Source organism: Cryptomeria japonica, chromosome 2, assembly GCF_030272615.1.
Source record: "Cryptomeria japonica chromosome 2, Sugi_1.0, whole genome shotgun sequence".
NCBI lineage: Eukaryota > Viridiplantae > Streptophyta > Pinopsida > Cupressales > Cupressaceae > Cryptomeria > Cryptomeria japonica.
Window position 1 is genome coordinate 321,186,536 of NC_081406.1, and position 18,123 is coordinate 321,204,658.

Below are 18,123 nucleotides of genomic sequence, written 5' to 3' on the forward strand. Positions count from 1 at the left end.
AGCAGAAGAGACATATTTGATGAGATTATTCCCACAAAGCTTAGGCGATCAAGCTATGGAATGGTTCTCCCAACTTCCACCTGGAATTAAGTCATGGGGTGACTTAGCAGAGGCATTTATTCAACATTTCTCTTGCAACATAGAGACAAACATATCAGTCACTACTTTGTGCAACACCAAGCAAAAAGAGGGAGAGTCTTTTGCATCATTTTTACAAAGATGGAGAAATCTAGCCAGCAGATGCTCTTGTGAAATTCCACAAAAACAAATGGTAGAAATGTTCACACAAAATGTTAACAAAGACATTGGTTATGATCTAAGGAAAGCTTGTTTGTCCACCTTCAAGGATGTCATTGAAAAAGGCTTAGCGACAGAAAAGGTCCTAATTGAATAAGGAGTCATTAAAATATTCAAGGAAAACAAAGATGACTTTAAAGGAAAAGACAAGCCAAGATTTTGGAATAAAAACAAGAACACAGTCAATGATGGCGTTGTTGATGCCAACACGGTGCAACCCAAAGTCATCTTTTCAGGATCAAGTTCTACAAACAATCAAGTGAATACTCAAACAACTTCCAGGTCACGAAGGAAGTACACTCCATTGAGGGAACCACTTGAGTCAGTTTTCAAGAAGCTTGTGGCAAACAAAGTAATCACTATCCCAGATTTTTCTCCATATGAACCAAAGGTTAAACCAAATTGGTGGAATGATGATGAGTATTGTGAATTTCATAAGAGCAAGGGTCATAAGACAGGAAATTGTCATCGACTGAAGAACATCATACAAGATCTCATTGATAGAGGTGATATTGAGATTGAAGGACATTCGTCTAATCAAGAACATGAGATGTTTAAGGAACCATTCCCAAAACATGACAAGGGAAAAGCTAAAGCCACAGATGACCAAACCAACTATACCAGAGCATCCTATAACTATGATTCAACTATCAATCACATATCGATGGACAATTATGTCTCTACTATTATCATCAAGGACAAAGCGTCTGAGAATTCTACTCAGAGACCCAAGATTGTCCTAAAAGGTGTTGGATCTTCTTCTGAACCTACCTCTGAATGTCATGTTACAACCCGTCGAGGCAAAATCACTTTGCAAGGTGCTCCAGCTAAAAACACAGCTTCTTCATCAACCAAACCTGAGTATGACCTTGTAGAACAATTGGGGAAGACACCCGCGCTCATTTCAATCCTTGAACTATTACGCATATCTCCCACACATAAAGCCATTCTTGACAAAATCTTGAGAGATACTGCTGTTCCTACTGATCTAAACATGGACCAGTTTCAAGCCATGGTGGGATACCTTTCCATTCCACATTCACTTACTTTCACAGAAGCTGATGACGCCTCTGTAAGTCAGCCGCATAATGCGCCATTACACATTGAAGCCTTCATACACAAACATCGAATAAAACGAGTCCTGATAGATGGAGGAGCAGGTCTAAACATTTGCACATTAAGCACTATCACACAATTGGGATATTTTGATAAAGCTGTGAATTCTACAAATAAGATCACCATTAAAGCATATGATAATGAAGAGCGTTCATCCAAGGGTACAGTCATCTTACCTCTTAGAGTTGGACCAGTTACAAAGGATGTGGTCTGTCAAGTCCTAGATTTAAATCTCACTTATAACATATTGCTAGGACGTCCTTGGATTCATGAAATGAGGGCAGTCCCATCCACATATCACCAATGCATTAAGTTTCCTCATAATGGAGTGGAAGTAATAGTTAACGGTGATCCTAATCCATTCATATATTGCAATAACCTGAAATCAAAGACTGAGACCATCATTCCTAGTAATCGTGAGGCAGTTCCTTCATCGACATACATTGATCCTGAGTCATTAAAACCTTCGACATCAAAATAAGGTGAGCTTAAAGGCAAGTTTCAGGACAAAGGCATGGGGGAATATACTTTCAATCAGACCATGTACTTAAGACAAGTCATGAGTTCCCCAAAAGAATATGGAAGACCGCATCGTAACAAGCAAATCTCCATCATGACGCTCAAATGGGACCCTACTACCTTTCAAAGATGGGGTGACCTAGAAGAGGAAGATTTATACCAAATGCTTTTCAGGGACAATGAAGAGGAAACACAAGACCACATCAATCTACCATGTGAGAAATATGGCAAAGGCTTCAAAATTCTACAAAAATTCGGGTATGATGGAAAAAGCCCTCTGGGGTTACGAAAGGAAGGCATCATTGAACCTTTACAACCTGAATTGACTTTCAAGAAGGAACGCTCGAAAGGACTTGGTTTCTTAACTTCCAAGGTCCACACCCAAAGGACAGAAGAAGCCTTAGAAATCAAAGCTACCAAAATTCAACAAGAGAATCGCTATTCCACAGATTCCAACGAATGGGAATGGGGTTCCGACAAGTCTTCCAGTGACTATGAGCTCACCGAGACATTCAGAGAGCCAGGTGAACCCACAGAAGAGGAGGAGTTTTATAACAAATTCAGAGTTGGTCAAGAAACAACCCAAGAGGAGTCTACACAGTCCTTGTCTCAAAGTTCTAGGTTGAAATCACATAGGATGAGAACACCTGTTTCGAAATGCGCTACTAGTGATGATAATTTGGATTCGCTCGTGATCAAGACTGATGAGGAGAGTGCCATTGATGACCTCGATGATTACCTTGACATACCCGAATATAACCACATCTTCACTCTTAGCCCTGCTAACTTCAAAGACATTAACGGCCTTCCCCTTGTTCACCACCAACTCATTGACTGGGATCATGAAGGACCTGCACAGTTGGATACATTCCAAAACGATGAAGCTTTTATTGATTATCTAGGCATACGAGACGATCTTCCCCCTGGAGACCATAAAGCGGGATACGCCATAGAACTCAATAGCGTGGCATATTTTGGTGAGGGTGTCGGACCTTCCAGTCGCAAAAATGTGAAAATAAGAACAAATCAAGGGTCTTATGGCGAAAACCGCACTGTGGCGTTGTTTGACCCCAAAAAAGTAAAAAGAAAGGACGTATCTGAGGGCGAAAACCTCTATGAGGCGCCCGAAGATGGAAGGCTCGACATTATCCCAGCATCATATGAGGAAAAATCATCCATGTTGGTAGAGGAGACTATCAAAACAAACATCGGTACAGAAGAGGTTCCACACAACATAGTCCTAGCTCAATCACTGACAGAGTCTGAAAGGTCAAAATTCATAAGTTTCTTCAAAGAGCGACAAATCAACTTTGCCTAGTCATAAGCTGATATGCCTGGATTGAATCCGGATTTGGTAATGCATCATCTGACAGTCAAATCGGGGGCAAAACCAGTAAAACAGAAATTAAGAAAAATGCATCCACAAGTGGCATTACTAGTCAAAGCAGAACTTGAGAAATTACTCGATGTTGGATTCATACGCCCAATTGATTATCCTGAATGGATCTCCAACTTGGTACCTATTAGTAAACCAGATCGCAGCATCAGAATTTGCACAGATTTCAGAGACATCAACAAAGCTTGTCCAAAGGATGACTTCCCATTACCAAACATTGACTTGATTGTTGATCTCACAGCAGGTCATGAAATGTTATCATTGATGGACGGATTCTCTGGTTATAATCAAATAAGGATCGCACCCGAGGATCAACACAAAACATCATTTACTTGTCCATGGGGAACTTTCTGTTGGAATGTCATGCCTTTCGGGCTAAAGAATGCAGGTGCTACATATCAAAGAGCCATGACTACTATCTTTCATGATCTCATGCATGTAACTGTGGAAGATTATGTTGATGACCTCTTGGTCAAATCAATAGACAGAAATACACATTTGGACATACTTTCAGTTGCCTTTGATCGGTTGGAAAAATACAAAGTAAGATTAAACCCTAAGAAATGTGTCTTTGGAGTAACCTCTGGGAAGCTCCTAGGATTCATTGTATCCAAAAGAGGAATTGAAGCGGATCCAACAAAAGTCAAAGCTATCTTGGAAATGCAACCACCAAGAAATATTAGTCAACTTCGATCCTTACAAGGCAGACTCCAGTCCATTCGAAGATTCATAGCACAACTGGCAGATAAGTGTAATCCTTTTCAGCACCTGCTACATAAAAATATCAAATTCAAATGGGATGACAACTGTCAACAGGCTTTCCAGATGCTCAAAGATTATCTTCTAAATCCGCCAGTTCTGATGCCACCGGTTCCAGATCAACCACTGTTATTATACATTTCAGCTACTCCAACAGCATTGGGGGCACTCTTAGCGCAACAAATTGCTAAAGGCAAGGAAAAAGCAGTATATTATATCAGTCGCACATTGGTGGGATATGAGCTAAACTACACACCAATTGAGCACACATGTCTCGCTGTGGTCTTTGCTTCACAGAAATTACGACATTACATGCTTACTCATAAGACAAAGTTAGTTGCAAGGATAGATCCGCTGAAATACCTTCTCAATAAGGCAACACTTACTGGGCGACTGGCTAAATGGGTAATGATACTGAGTGAATTCGACATCGAGTATGTGGACAGAAAAGCAATAAAAGGACAAGCCATCGCAGATCAATTAGCAGATGCTCCCATGATAGATGATGATCCTCTAAGTTCAGAATTTCCATATGAATCCATTTTGACAATGTCACATGCAAAGCCATGGCAACTATACTTTGACGGCTCATATACACAACATGGGGTAGGAGCTGGCATCCTCTTTATAACTCCTCAAGGGGATTCTATACCAAAATCATACCGCTTATCATTTCCTTGCACTAACAATATAGCGGAATATGAGGCATTAACAACAGGATTACGAATTGCAGTTCAATGGAAGATCCAGGAACTTCGTGTTTTTGGAGACTCCCAACTTGTTATCCGTCAAGCAACTGGTGATTATCAAACAAAAGATGAAAAGTTAATGCCTTATAAACAAATGGTGGATGATTTGAAACAGCACTTTACAAAGATAGACTTTGAGCAGATACCAAGAGAGCAGAATCGCACCGCAAATGCCATGGCTATAATTGCTTCATTGATTGATTTACCTCCAAACGAGACCTGCTATGAGTTCTTGGTGGATAACCTTTTGATCCCTTCATATGAGATCATGCCTACTGAGACGCTATGTGTGGTCGGTCCCGAATCCCAGTTATATGGTTCCATTTTCACATACCTACGAGACAATACTTTACCTCCTGATCTATCAAATAACCAACGTCGCACTTTCATTCGCCAATCCTCTCGATATGTCATTTTAGCTGATATCCTATACCGGCGAGGTCTAAATGGCACTCTTCTTAGATGTTTAGAAAGCGACGAAGCTCAGATTGCGTTACGAGAAGTGCATGAAGGAATATGTGGTCCACATGCTAGTGGTCCTACCTTGGCCAAGAAACTCATCAGGACTGGATATTACTGGCCCAATATGGAGAAAGACTCATATCAGTTTGTCAAGAAATGTAAGCAATGTCAAATTCATGGAGATCTCATACATGCGCTAGCACAAGAACTTCAACCACTTGCGTCTCCTTGGACCTTTTGTCAGTGGGGACTCGATCTCAGAGGCAAGATTCACCCTCCTTCTTCCAATGGTCATAAATTCATTATCACTGCCACAGAGTATTTTACAAAATGGATTGAAACCGTGCCTCTCACATAAGTTACTGGAAAACAGATTGCTACATTCATCCTCAACTATATCATTTGCCGATATGGTATTCCTGTTTCCATTATCACTGATAACGGGCGTCCCTTCAAAAATCAGGATGCTCGCGAACTCTGTGACCACTTCCATATCTCCCATTGTTTCTCCACACCATACTACCCCCAAGGCAATGGCCAAGCTGAGGCGTCTAACAAAACGATCCTTAAAATCCTAAAGAAGACAGTCGATGATGCTGGTCATAATTGGCATATTCAACTTAATCCTGCACTTTGGGCCTACCGCACAAGTATCCGTACACCTACAGGAGCTACACCCTATTCACTAGTCTATGGTTCTGAAGCCATCTTGCCTATTGAGGTCGAGCTACCCTCTTTACGGGTCTCTTTGCAAAACATCATCAGTGATGAAGACTACAGGGTCTCTCGCTTACAAGAGCTGGAACTATTGGATGAACGAAGACAAACTGCTTATAGTCATCTCAAGGCTTACCAACAACGAATGAGTCGCAGCTACAATCACAAGGTCAAGCCTCGCACATTTGAGGTAGGTGACTTAGTTCTTAGAGAAAATCCCAAAAATCAGCAAGACAGAGAGAAGAAGGGCAAGTTCGAACCAAATTGGATTGGTCCTTACATCATTACAGCAGCATATGGATCTGGGGCATATCAGCTCTCAACTACAGAAGGTGAACCTTTGGAGGATCCTATCAACAGCATGCACCTTCGCAGGTTTTAAAGCAACATTTGCATCACAGATCCGCAATAAAGTTCCGTCTTATCAGCTCTTCAGAATAATAAAGACACATAGCTCTTCGGAATATCCTAATTTCAAAAATACAAAAAAATCAGAAAATTTCAAAAATACCAAAAAAAATTATAAAACAAAAAAAATCGTTACTTGGTGAAAACCTGGCAAACAGGCGCCTTGTGACACAAAAAACATTGAAAAATTAAAAAAAGTAAAGAGAAATAATTTCATCCAACGGTGAAAACCACTTCGATGACGCCCTGGGCAAGTACCATGGTGAAAACTGGGTCACCAGCGCCATGCGTAGAGACATTGCTCCTCCCTCCTTCAGGATTCTCTTTCATCCTTTCACTTTGCACACACTCACAACCTATTCGTTCATAATAAACTTACCCATTCCCATCATGGCTTGTTATTGATCTACCCAAGATTGGTTAGCCATTCATAATAAAACCTCCCTTTCCATCCATAATAAATCAGATCCTATCTGTGGCTAAGGCAAATCCTACGTCTAGTGATGGGTGTGGAACTGAGAACATCACACGTTCTGAGGAGTACAGTTTCTTCCAGCTTCCTTCAGTTTATCCGCACACAATCCGCAATAAAACAACATTTGCATCACAGATCCGCAATAAAGTTCCGTCTTCTTTGCAATAAAGTATCAGTTTTATGGATTCAGTCAATTTCAGATGAGACAGCAGCAACAATGGGCTTCAACAAATCAAATCTTTCAACAGACTCAGACAACATATGGTTCAGCACTATCTATCCTTTTTGTGAAAGTAAACATTTTGACCACAATCAAATAAGACTTATACAAGTGAGAGACACTAAACTTGAGGACTACAGTGGATATTGGTGTCGAGTCTTGGTTTTCTTTTGATTTCATCTTTTTTGGTGACATGTCTTTTAGTTTTTCCAGGATGTCTTTGACTAGAGATTCTATCTCCAAGATGTCTTTGACTAGAAAGGCGAGGATGGGGTATCGTCACCTATTTGTATTTTCTATCTGTGGATTGTCTCTTAGTAATGCTATGACTTGTCCAAGGATATGAGGACACTGTGAGTCTAGTATGAATTGGGGCATTCCTTGTTTGTGACTGTCTTATCTCCATGCAAACAGGTACAATGACTTTCTGGGTCGAACATATGCCTCGATTGTCATAACCTATTTTGCCATAATAAAGTTCAATGATGATAACGCACAAGAAGCTCTTTCACTTTCATATCTTCTGTCTTCCATCCCCCTTTCTTGATTGACTTCCATCATCCTTCTCGAGTCCGCATAGCCTACTATCACATGACTGAGTATAATGACACACCAAAAACATTTGCATTTCATGTAACTGCACCTGCATTACCACATATAAGCATTTCATACGTACATATAGATATCACAACTGCATCACATCCTACACACAACACCTGTTAGCACAATAATCATTTGCATTATTATATTCATCTGCACTTCATACATTTACATTTGCATTGGCATAACATTTTAAAACATAAAAGAGCAAAAATATTGCAGTACATACATATTTGCATCCATATCATAAGCATCACATAGGTACACATGCATATAGCTACCGCAAAGATGAATCATCTCATATATATAATCAAAAGTGTCGTGATACAATGATGTCAGAATCATATGGCTACAAAAGCACCTGCAGGTGTCTACAATACAAAAATGGTACAAAAACTGATACATAGGGAACCCTCTAAGGCTATGATGAACTCCCTCCCTCGGAGCCGCCTGGCCTCGATGGAATCTGAGCCCCTGAAGGACCCACCCCAGGATCATCTCGCTTGTCCCCTCTATCTGGTGGTGGTGGAGGACCCATAACCCCACCACTCGATGCCTGTCTCCTCCGGCTCCCTCCCGTAGTTGTCGCTGTACGCGACGGTCTATGGAAGCTCCTCGCCCGCTGATCTGTTGGCACTGCACCGTAGTAGAGGTCTCTTCAGTAGGCTATCTCCTCTCCTGCCCGCAGGACATAAGCGTATCCTGCCCCTGTATCCTCAGCTGCCTGTCTCCCTGCCCTCAGTGCTGTCTCAGCCTCTGTGTAGTGCTGGATAGCCTGATCCCGCTCTCGCTCAGTATCTCTGAGCCTCGTCCTGAGCCGATCCCTCTCCCTCTCCAGCTCCTGGATCTCATCTGCTTGGCCTTGGCAGATCTCCCTCAGATCTAGCAGCTCGGCCTCCACCGGGTCATCCCCCTCTGCCTCTGCCTGTGCCTGTCCCTGTGCCTGTACCTGTACCTGTACTGGTGCCTGTACCGGTACTTGTCTCTGTCCCTATCCCTGTGCCTGTACCTGTCCAGGACCTTGTGCTATTGGTACCTGTAGCGGCAATCCACCGCGACCCCTCACCACCCAAGCCTGCCTCTCCTCACCACCCTCCCTCTGAGGTGCAACCCTCCTCTCCCCAACTACTCCCCTCCTCCTCCATCGGCCTCGACCCCCATCACCTCCACCATCATCATCATCTCCCCCACCATCTCCCTCCAGTGCCTCTCCTGGATCTGTCAACCGTGGGAACGGATGCTCTGCCCAATAAGCTGTATACTCGGCATTCATGCCGGCGTCCTCGATCTTTGGACACATGTCCCAGGGTAGAGGTATCATCTCCACCAGCTGTGTCACTGCCTGATCTCTCACTGTGCGGGCATACATGCCTGAGCCCTGCGACATCCTCTGAATCCGACCAAACTGTCAGCCAATCCTGTCTACCAGCTGCCTCTCCAGCACATAGGGCATCCGCCCAATCAAATACCTACTCCGAAAGGTGTAGGGAAGCTCAACTGCGTCATCCTCCCACTGCTCGCAACCCAGATATGGTCGCCATATGACCTCATCAATGTCATCAATCACCCGCCGCCAATGCTCTAGCCTGTCAATCCGTGGCTGCGATGTGATCATATCATATAAATGCACAAAGCTGAGTCCATAACCTCTGCCCCTGAAGTGTATCGGTCAGGTAACCGACAGATGCTCGTAAGCCCATACCTGCAGCAAGGTAACTTCGCAGCCCAATCCCACTGATCCATGATAAACAAACTGATGAAGCTCATAATACAGGTGGGCCAGCACACATGGTCCCCAGGCATATCTGGTATGCTGTCACCAGCGTCTCCAATGCTCCTCCCCAGCCCACAGCCAAACCCCGTGTCGCCCTGTCCGGACACAGGAAACCACTGATAGCTCCTCTGATCACTGCCGGCAATGCTAACTCGGTGGCTGTCATGGTGTCCCATGCCACGTGTCCTGCCCTCATCTCCAGTCCAGAGTCCTGGAATACTCATCTCAGAGCCTCTCTGTCGCCATCTCGATCATATGGGATCAGCTCCCCATCGATCGGTATCCGCATAATCCTATATACATCCTCCAGGGTGACTGTCATCTCACCCATTGACAAATGAAATGTACATGTCTCGGAGTGCCATCTCTCCGCCAGCGCAGTCAGCAGTCCCATGTTCGCCCGAAACTCAGGCACATACAGCACATGTCTCAAACCCATCTCCTCGATAGCGGCTTTATCCTCGGCTGTCAACTCAGGTCGCAACCTTTGAGTAGACGGGAATCTCTCCCGTGACTCTAGCATCGACAAATACTCCTGCAGTCAAACAACTCAATCATGTCAGTTATAGTGGCATTCACTGTTTATCACAAAATGCTACTCGCTATCTAAATGCATATGGCTATCTACCTTAGTGACACTCACTGTTCATCACAAAGTGTTGCTATTTATCCTAGTGGTACTCACTGTTCATCACAAAGTACTACGTGTGTGACATTCCCTGTTCATCACAAAGTGTTACTCACATTTGCACTCCCTGTTCATCACAAAGTGCTACTCATATTTCAGTACTCCCTGTTCATCACAAAGTACTCTATCTTGGTACTCACTGTTCATCACAAAGTGCCTTGATCTATCCTAGTCTTCCTAGAGGACCTGCTTGAGTGTATCCTCTCAGCAGCTTATCCAATCGACAGCATATGTTCATCACAGAACTGCCAATTTGACCTAGAAGATGCAACTTTACACTTTTCAAACGCAAACGCGCTTACATGACATAAACGCGCTCAAAGACTGCATAGACGCGCCTGCCTGACACAGACGCGCCTTCCTGACACAGACGTGCCTATGCTCTGCATAGATGCACCTCTTTGACATAGACGTGTCTTCTTGGCACAAACGCGCTTGAACAGCACAGACGCGGCCGCAATTGACGCAGACGCGGGTCCAGACATAGACGTGCCTGGCACAAACACAGACGCGCCTAGCGAACACAGACGCGCCTAGCACCAACGCAGATGCACCTGGACATTTTTTGACACTTTTGGACCCTAGTCTAAGCGCATTTAATACCCTATTCGACATGCATTAATGACAAAATTAAATGCGTCAAAGTACGAGGGGTTTGGTGGTACTTACCGGCTCTCCTGCCTCTTCTGGCCTCTGGAATCGGTGAACACGGTCGAATCTATGAGTGAAAGCCATCGCTGCTGACTGCTCCTGCTCTATTCTCGCTCTGCAATATGCTCTTGTGGACGCGTGGATGACAATGAGGATGTATTTTCCCCCATGGTCTATCTTATAGACTACCCCTAGCCCTCGCCTTCGTTTCCCGAGTCAGTCTTCATTATCCCGTGACTCTGTCACTTTATCCGGTCAATCCATTCTAACCTTTCTTTCTTATCGAGAGATTGTCTGCAATCTTTTCAGACATTTTCATCCAATCTCTCGAGGGGGCATATCATTCCCATTCTGGGGCAACTCTATATCAGTTCATCTTATCTTCTTTGAAACAACGCGACAAGCCGCATTGTCTCAAAGAGGGGCAAAATGTAGACACCTAAAATTGTTCAGTCTAATTAAATAAATATTTTATTTATTTAATTATCTAAGCCTAATTCTTCTATTAATTAAATAAATCTTTATTTATTTAATTCATTCATTTATCCTCTTCTAGCCTTATTCCTCATTTAAATAAATACATTTATTTATTTAAATTATCTTTTTTCCTAAATTAAATAAATATCTTATTTATTTAATTATCCTACTTCTTCTATTAATTAAATAAATCTTTATTTATTTAATTAATTCATTAGCCTTTTCTACCCCTGACACATGTCATTCATCTCTTAATTCATACACTACCTACCCCTTTCATTATTTTATTATTTCTTCTACCTACCCTCTAATCATAGCCGACCTCCTTTTACACCTCTCAATCTTATCCCTCCATTTCATATAGTGTCTTCTATATAAGGAGATGCTTCCCTCATTATCAAACCCTAATGAGCTAATGAGCTAATGAGCTAACTACTTGATCAATTGACTACTTAGCATATACGATCCTACTTGCAACCACATTTCGTTCTTTGTTGAGCTCTTGTGCATATAAAATCTAAGAGCAAATATATCAAGCAAGATCAATGGAGATAGGAAGAATGGAGATCAAAACCCTATTGGACATGTGATGGTATAATCTTTGTGATTTCATGTGATTTGCATTGTCTTAGGTAATCTTCATATGTTATGGTGGATCTTTGTTGATTGTTAGGCTAGGGTTTTGTGGTTGAATTCATTTAGCCTTTCAATATTGTTATTATTGTTATCCATTTTCACCATATACAACATCAATTGTCTAAGTCTCAACGAGTAATTTGACTCAGATACCTTGACTTCATCAGGCAATTCAATCAATTGTCTAAGTCTCAACATGTCACTTTGACTCAATTACTCAAGCTTTATCTTGTCCAAGCGACCAACTGACATCAACTGTCATGCTTTGACTAAAACTGGGGCAATTCAACCAATTGCTTCAGATTGCACCAACACTATATTGATCAATTGCATAACATCAATCAAAGGCATCACAACATTGCATTTGCATAGTATCTCCTGCATGAGCTATGGGTACACACTAGCTTATCATTCTCCTTTTCTGCTCACCATTCACTTTCATCATATCCTTGCCTCCCCTACATGAGATGATGACCTAATCCACTATTGCGAATACAAATATTCCCATCAATTTGAGCTTTTTCCCATCCATCTGAGCTTACCTAGACTTGCACATAATCCAAGAACCTATCCACAATGTGTTAACGAAATCCAAGCAAAGATCATCTTGACTAGCGTCTCTCCCAATCAAATTAATCTATTGCCTGTCATCAATCTATCTTATCATTAGTGCCCATCAGGATGAATCCTTCCCATTACTGACAGCTTATCCAAATCCATGTTCTACTCTTGGCAAGAGATTTTTGTTGACCACACGAGTCATTTGCTTGAATGATCTTTTCGCTTCAATTTTATTTTTTGTCCTAGGCCTATACCTATTCATGGCTGCCTTGATCTTCCTATATCTTGGTACGCCAGGGTTGGTGTACATTGGGGCATAGTTTTTGTGCTATGGCGTGTTTGCGGTTTCTCTTGTACAATCCATCAAGTCTCGTATTTACATCATCACGGGTGTTTGTGAACTTGTGTACATTGAGATAACCTATTGTTTGCGAGTCTAGTCCATGTATCAGATATTCATTACATTGTGATTCCTATAATCAGTAATGTCGATAATCCTTTGCAAAATCAAACCTAGGATTGCTCTCTATATAATGCATAACAACAATCCCATCCTTTTCATCACCTTCCATTCAACCCATCCTATCCATAATCATTCCATTCAACTTATCATACCCCTTTTCACCTAAGGTTTCGATTTATTCACCTTTCTTACCCCTCCCTTTTCCCTTTCATTCTCCATTCCGATCCATTTCAAGAGCACACCCATGTTCTTAACCCACACATCCTCTCAAGGGGGCATACCATGGCTTCCTCGTCATCCTTCCTCAACTCACCAGTGACTAAGGGATCATGTCACTAGTCCCTATCTTTTTCTATCCACTATATTTTATTCTTCTTTGACATATCACCACTTCATGATGCTATATCAAATAGGGGCAAATGTAGACACATAAAATTGACTAAACTAATATTTAATTAATTATGTCTTTATCGCATGATTAATTTAATTAATCATATTAGCCTACCATTACCTTCTAATTAATTAAATTATATTTAATTAATATCCCCTTTCCACTTCTTCCATATATTGATTTATTTCAATAAATCAAACTCATCTTTATAGAATATTCCATCTTTGTCCCTAATCCTAATTAGCTAAAATAATCTATGATTAATTAGGCTAATTTAGTGATTCCTATAAGCCTATCATTGAATCCCTTCATTATCCTAATTAATCCAAAGCTTAACCAATGTTAGTATTTAATCAAATTAAATCTACTACACATCTACCCAAACCCACATGTGACTCACAAGTCACTTCACATGTCCACATCACCTTTGACTAAGGGGTTATCACACATGTGAGGATTCTCTTCCCCATAGAGCCACCCTACTCATTCCTCTTTTAGCCTGTATGTCATAAAATCTCTTCCACTAACCCTTACACCTTGCCACAAGTATTTCCGCTTGTCACCTCTTGGACTTCCCAAGATTTGCTCACACATGTGTGAGCACACTTACCCTTGCACCCACTTCTCCTTGTGACACTTGTCACAAGGCTAAGCCTTCAAACCCAAGACCAAATTCTCTTTCAATCTAAGCCCTTGATCAATCTTCTATAAATTGAGCCCTTATCCATCAATCAAAAGATATATTTTTTATCATATCATTATAATCATTGGAAACTTATGTTGTCCTCTTGACATCATAAGAATCTCCCTAGTACCCTCGTCATGCCCAAATCATCACCCACACACATCTATATTGTTATGCTAGTTGAGAGCATTCCACACTTAACCCTACTCAATCTCCCACTCTTCATTTGACAACCTCAAAGCAATGTGTTTTGTGGAGATGAGGAGGACAAGGAAGACCGAAATGACGTAGGGAGAATCATGAGTGAAGTCTTTCTTTATGTTCATGTTTCCCATTTATGTTTTTTCATACTTTCTTGATATCATGCTTGAAATGGTTTTGGTTTGTTTATATATTGACTAACTTTGCTAACCATTGTATGTTGATACACACATACACATGCACACCTTACTACTTTGTTATATGGTTAACTAGTAAACCTTTAATGAATGGCTTCTCATTGATATTTTGGGAGTGAAAGTAATGAAAAAACAATAATATTCTTTGTTATTGTGCCATATATATAAGGTATACTAGTGAACCATATAACAAAGTAGTAAGGTGGATACCACCATCTCAACTGGTTTGAAAATATTTTCATTCAACCAAACAAGACAACGCTTTGTGAATCAAGATGATGATATCTATATTATACATCAAACTTGTTTATAATCTAATCTAATGCCCCTTTCCTCAAGAGGGTTTTAAAAAAATCAATCCAGCACATCAAAACCTCAATCATAGAACTTCACACACACATATGTATGTATGTATGTATGTATATGTATACATATATGTATGTATGTATGTATGTATATATATACATATATACGTATACACACATACATACATATATGTGTGTATACATGTATACATGTACGTATACGTATACATACATAAATACATATATGTGTTTGTACATATATGCATACATACATATATTATACATATATATACATGTATGTATGTGTGTATGTACATACATACATTATGTGCAAACATACATATATATGCATATATGTATACATACATATATGTACACACATATATGTATGTATGTATGTATGTATGTATGTATGTATGCATATGTATATGTATATGTATACATGTATATGTGTGTGTGTGTACGTACATACATATATATATGTATGTATGCATATATGTATACATACATATATGTACACACACACATATGTATGCATGTATGTATGTATATGTATACATACATGCACATACATACGTATGTATGTATGCATGCATGCACACACACACACGTATGTATGTATATGTATATGTATATGTATATGTATACATATAAATGTATATTTGTACACATATATTCAAATACATCTATGCACATACGTATATATGAACACATATATACACATGTAAATATGTACACATATATACACATATATGTATATATTCATACATATGCACATATATATGCAAGACATGGATAGTGAAAACTTTAAACTATATGTATAAATGTATACAGATATATACATGTGTGTGTTGGCAATTGACACTCATCGGATTCATTTTGTTGTCATTGATGGCAACAAGATCAGATGAAAGTCATATACCAACATTAGGAGGCATTTACCAATAGACACCGACACCGACATCAAGTGCTTCAAGGAAGTTGACATCAAGAACGATTTATTTAAAAAATCATTTTGTAATTATTGTCGAGGTCGACATTGAATATCTTTTGTAATGTATTGTAAGCCGACATAAGGCATATTGTTTGTAATGGGTATACAGGTCAGTCTGCTAGGTCATTTTGTAAAGTGTGACATAGGAGAATATAGCAAAACTGTATAATGCAAAGTATATGTATGTAGATCATTTGTATGCAAATTTTATATCATGCAATGATCTGTAGATAGTTTGGAAAACACTCTTGGAGGAGAAGAGATACCAGTAGTAGTGTTCAGGGTTTATGAACCGGTACAAAGCAGAGATAGAACTAGAACTCTATTTGGTATAGCAGATGCATTTTGTGAGTTCATTTTTCATTGTTTTACTTCAGCAAAAACTTGTAGTTAGTGAGACTCTTTAGTGATGAGCAGTGTGCTCTAGGTAGTGTGCCTTCCTGCATGTGCAGGCCCCCATTATATGTAATATACTTTTATATGGCCAGTGAACTGATATTGTGGGTCACAAATCCCACCGTGGTTTTTCCTCTTTGAGGTTTTCCACGTATAAATTATGTGTGTTATGGTGTTCATTTATGTGGATGGTTTATTTGCTTCAATTTATATGTGTATGGTATAAAAGGATAAAATCTTATCTTACCGGCAGAACACTGATTCACCCCCCCCCCCCCCCTCTCAGTGTTCTTGGATCCCAACAATTAGTATCAGAGCCTGGTACCTCGGAAGAAGTTTAACAACTCGAGGAAGATCCTGAAACCAGAATCTTTGAACATGACTATGAAAAAGCAACTTGAGATGGCTCTTGAAGATTATGATGTTGAAAGGATGAAGAATTTAAAATTGCAAGATGAATTGAATTCTGCAAATGAATTCATTCTTATCCTGCAAGAAAGGTTATCATCAGCTCAAACCAAGATAAAGGAACTTTTGCAAAACCCGGATGATGAGGAGAAAAATGCACTTAAGGAACATGTCAGAAACTAAGTCAAGCAAACATGCTCATGAAGAATGAAATGTAAGACCTGACTATGAGGTTATCAAAAGATATTGAGGACATAAAGAACAAGGAAGATAATCTTGTTATATCTCTGAAGAACAAATTTGATGAATGTGGAAGATTGACTCATGAAAATAATTTGGCACACTCCCGGAACAATGAACAAGAACTTGAAAGACAAATAACTACTCCGAGAGATGATCTGACTACTGCAAGTGAGTATAAAGAAAAATTCAGGATTAGTGTTGCACAACTGGATGACTTATTGAAAAGACAAAGAAAAATTGATGATTCTAGAGGACTTGGATTTGTACAAGGTGAAAGCTCCAGTACTGCAAATGAAGATTAGACAACCAGTATGTAGAACTCATCAGAATAGAGGAAACCGGTAAGACAATCTAATGCTTATAAATTCAATGGTAGATGCTTTGTTTGTAATAAATTTGGGCATATGGCTAAACAATGTAGAAATAAAGCAAATCAAAACTACAATTTTGTTCTCGATCAATGCACAAATTGCAAGAAATTGTTAGAGTAATCGGGTCTTTACTTGATTAATTAAACAATATTTATTTAATTCTTTAAGTTTCCTATTATCTCTTTTTACACTTAAGCTAACATTAGGTGCATAATAATTAATTCTTTTATTAATTATTATGTGCAAGCCTAGGTTTTCCCTTTTAGGGTTTCTTGACCTATTAGAGGTTAATTTTATTTTCCTTGTATCATTATCACATTACACATTTTGTGAATATTGAGCTCTCATTCTTTTGAGCATATTTTTTGTGTTTTACTTCCTTGCTTCTCCTTGTAACAGATTATTCAGCTTGCAGAGATCTTTAGGCTCCTGTGGTGTTGTGTTTCTCAACTCTCACATGGTATCAAAGCTTCAGATCTATAGCTATTTGTTTTTGTTTTGAGAATTTTTGCATTGGAAGCATATATGGGGTTTTAGGAAGTTTTTTTATGTACTTAGGGATAGGCCTTTTTTTTTAGCACTTTGGGCCTACACAGACCTCACTATTATGCTTAGAAGGCCCAAAAACCCCTATAGTCATATAAAAATTGCCTAGTTTTGACTCTTGAGCATCTGGGAGTAATTTTTCTTTAGTATTAGGTCGTATGGCCCTGACACGTAGTTCAAGAAAAAAATTCAAAAGAAATATGTTTTGCCTTTTTATGGCATGCAGGCCGAATTTTTGAAAAAAAAAATCAAAAATCAAAAAATTTATGCAAAAGGTGAAAAGGGTTTATGAAAAATTTAAATAAGGGTTTTTTTTTGGTTTTTTTTAGCGCAAGCCTCCGTACCCTACCAGACTGACAGTCTGGCTGCCGCCGTCGTTGGCCTCCGGCCCCACTGGTTGTCTCCTCGCCGGCCCCTA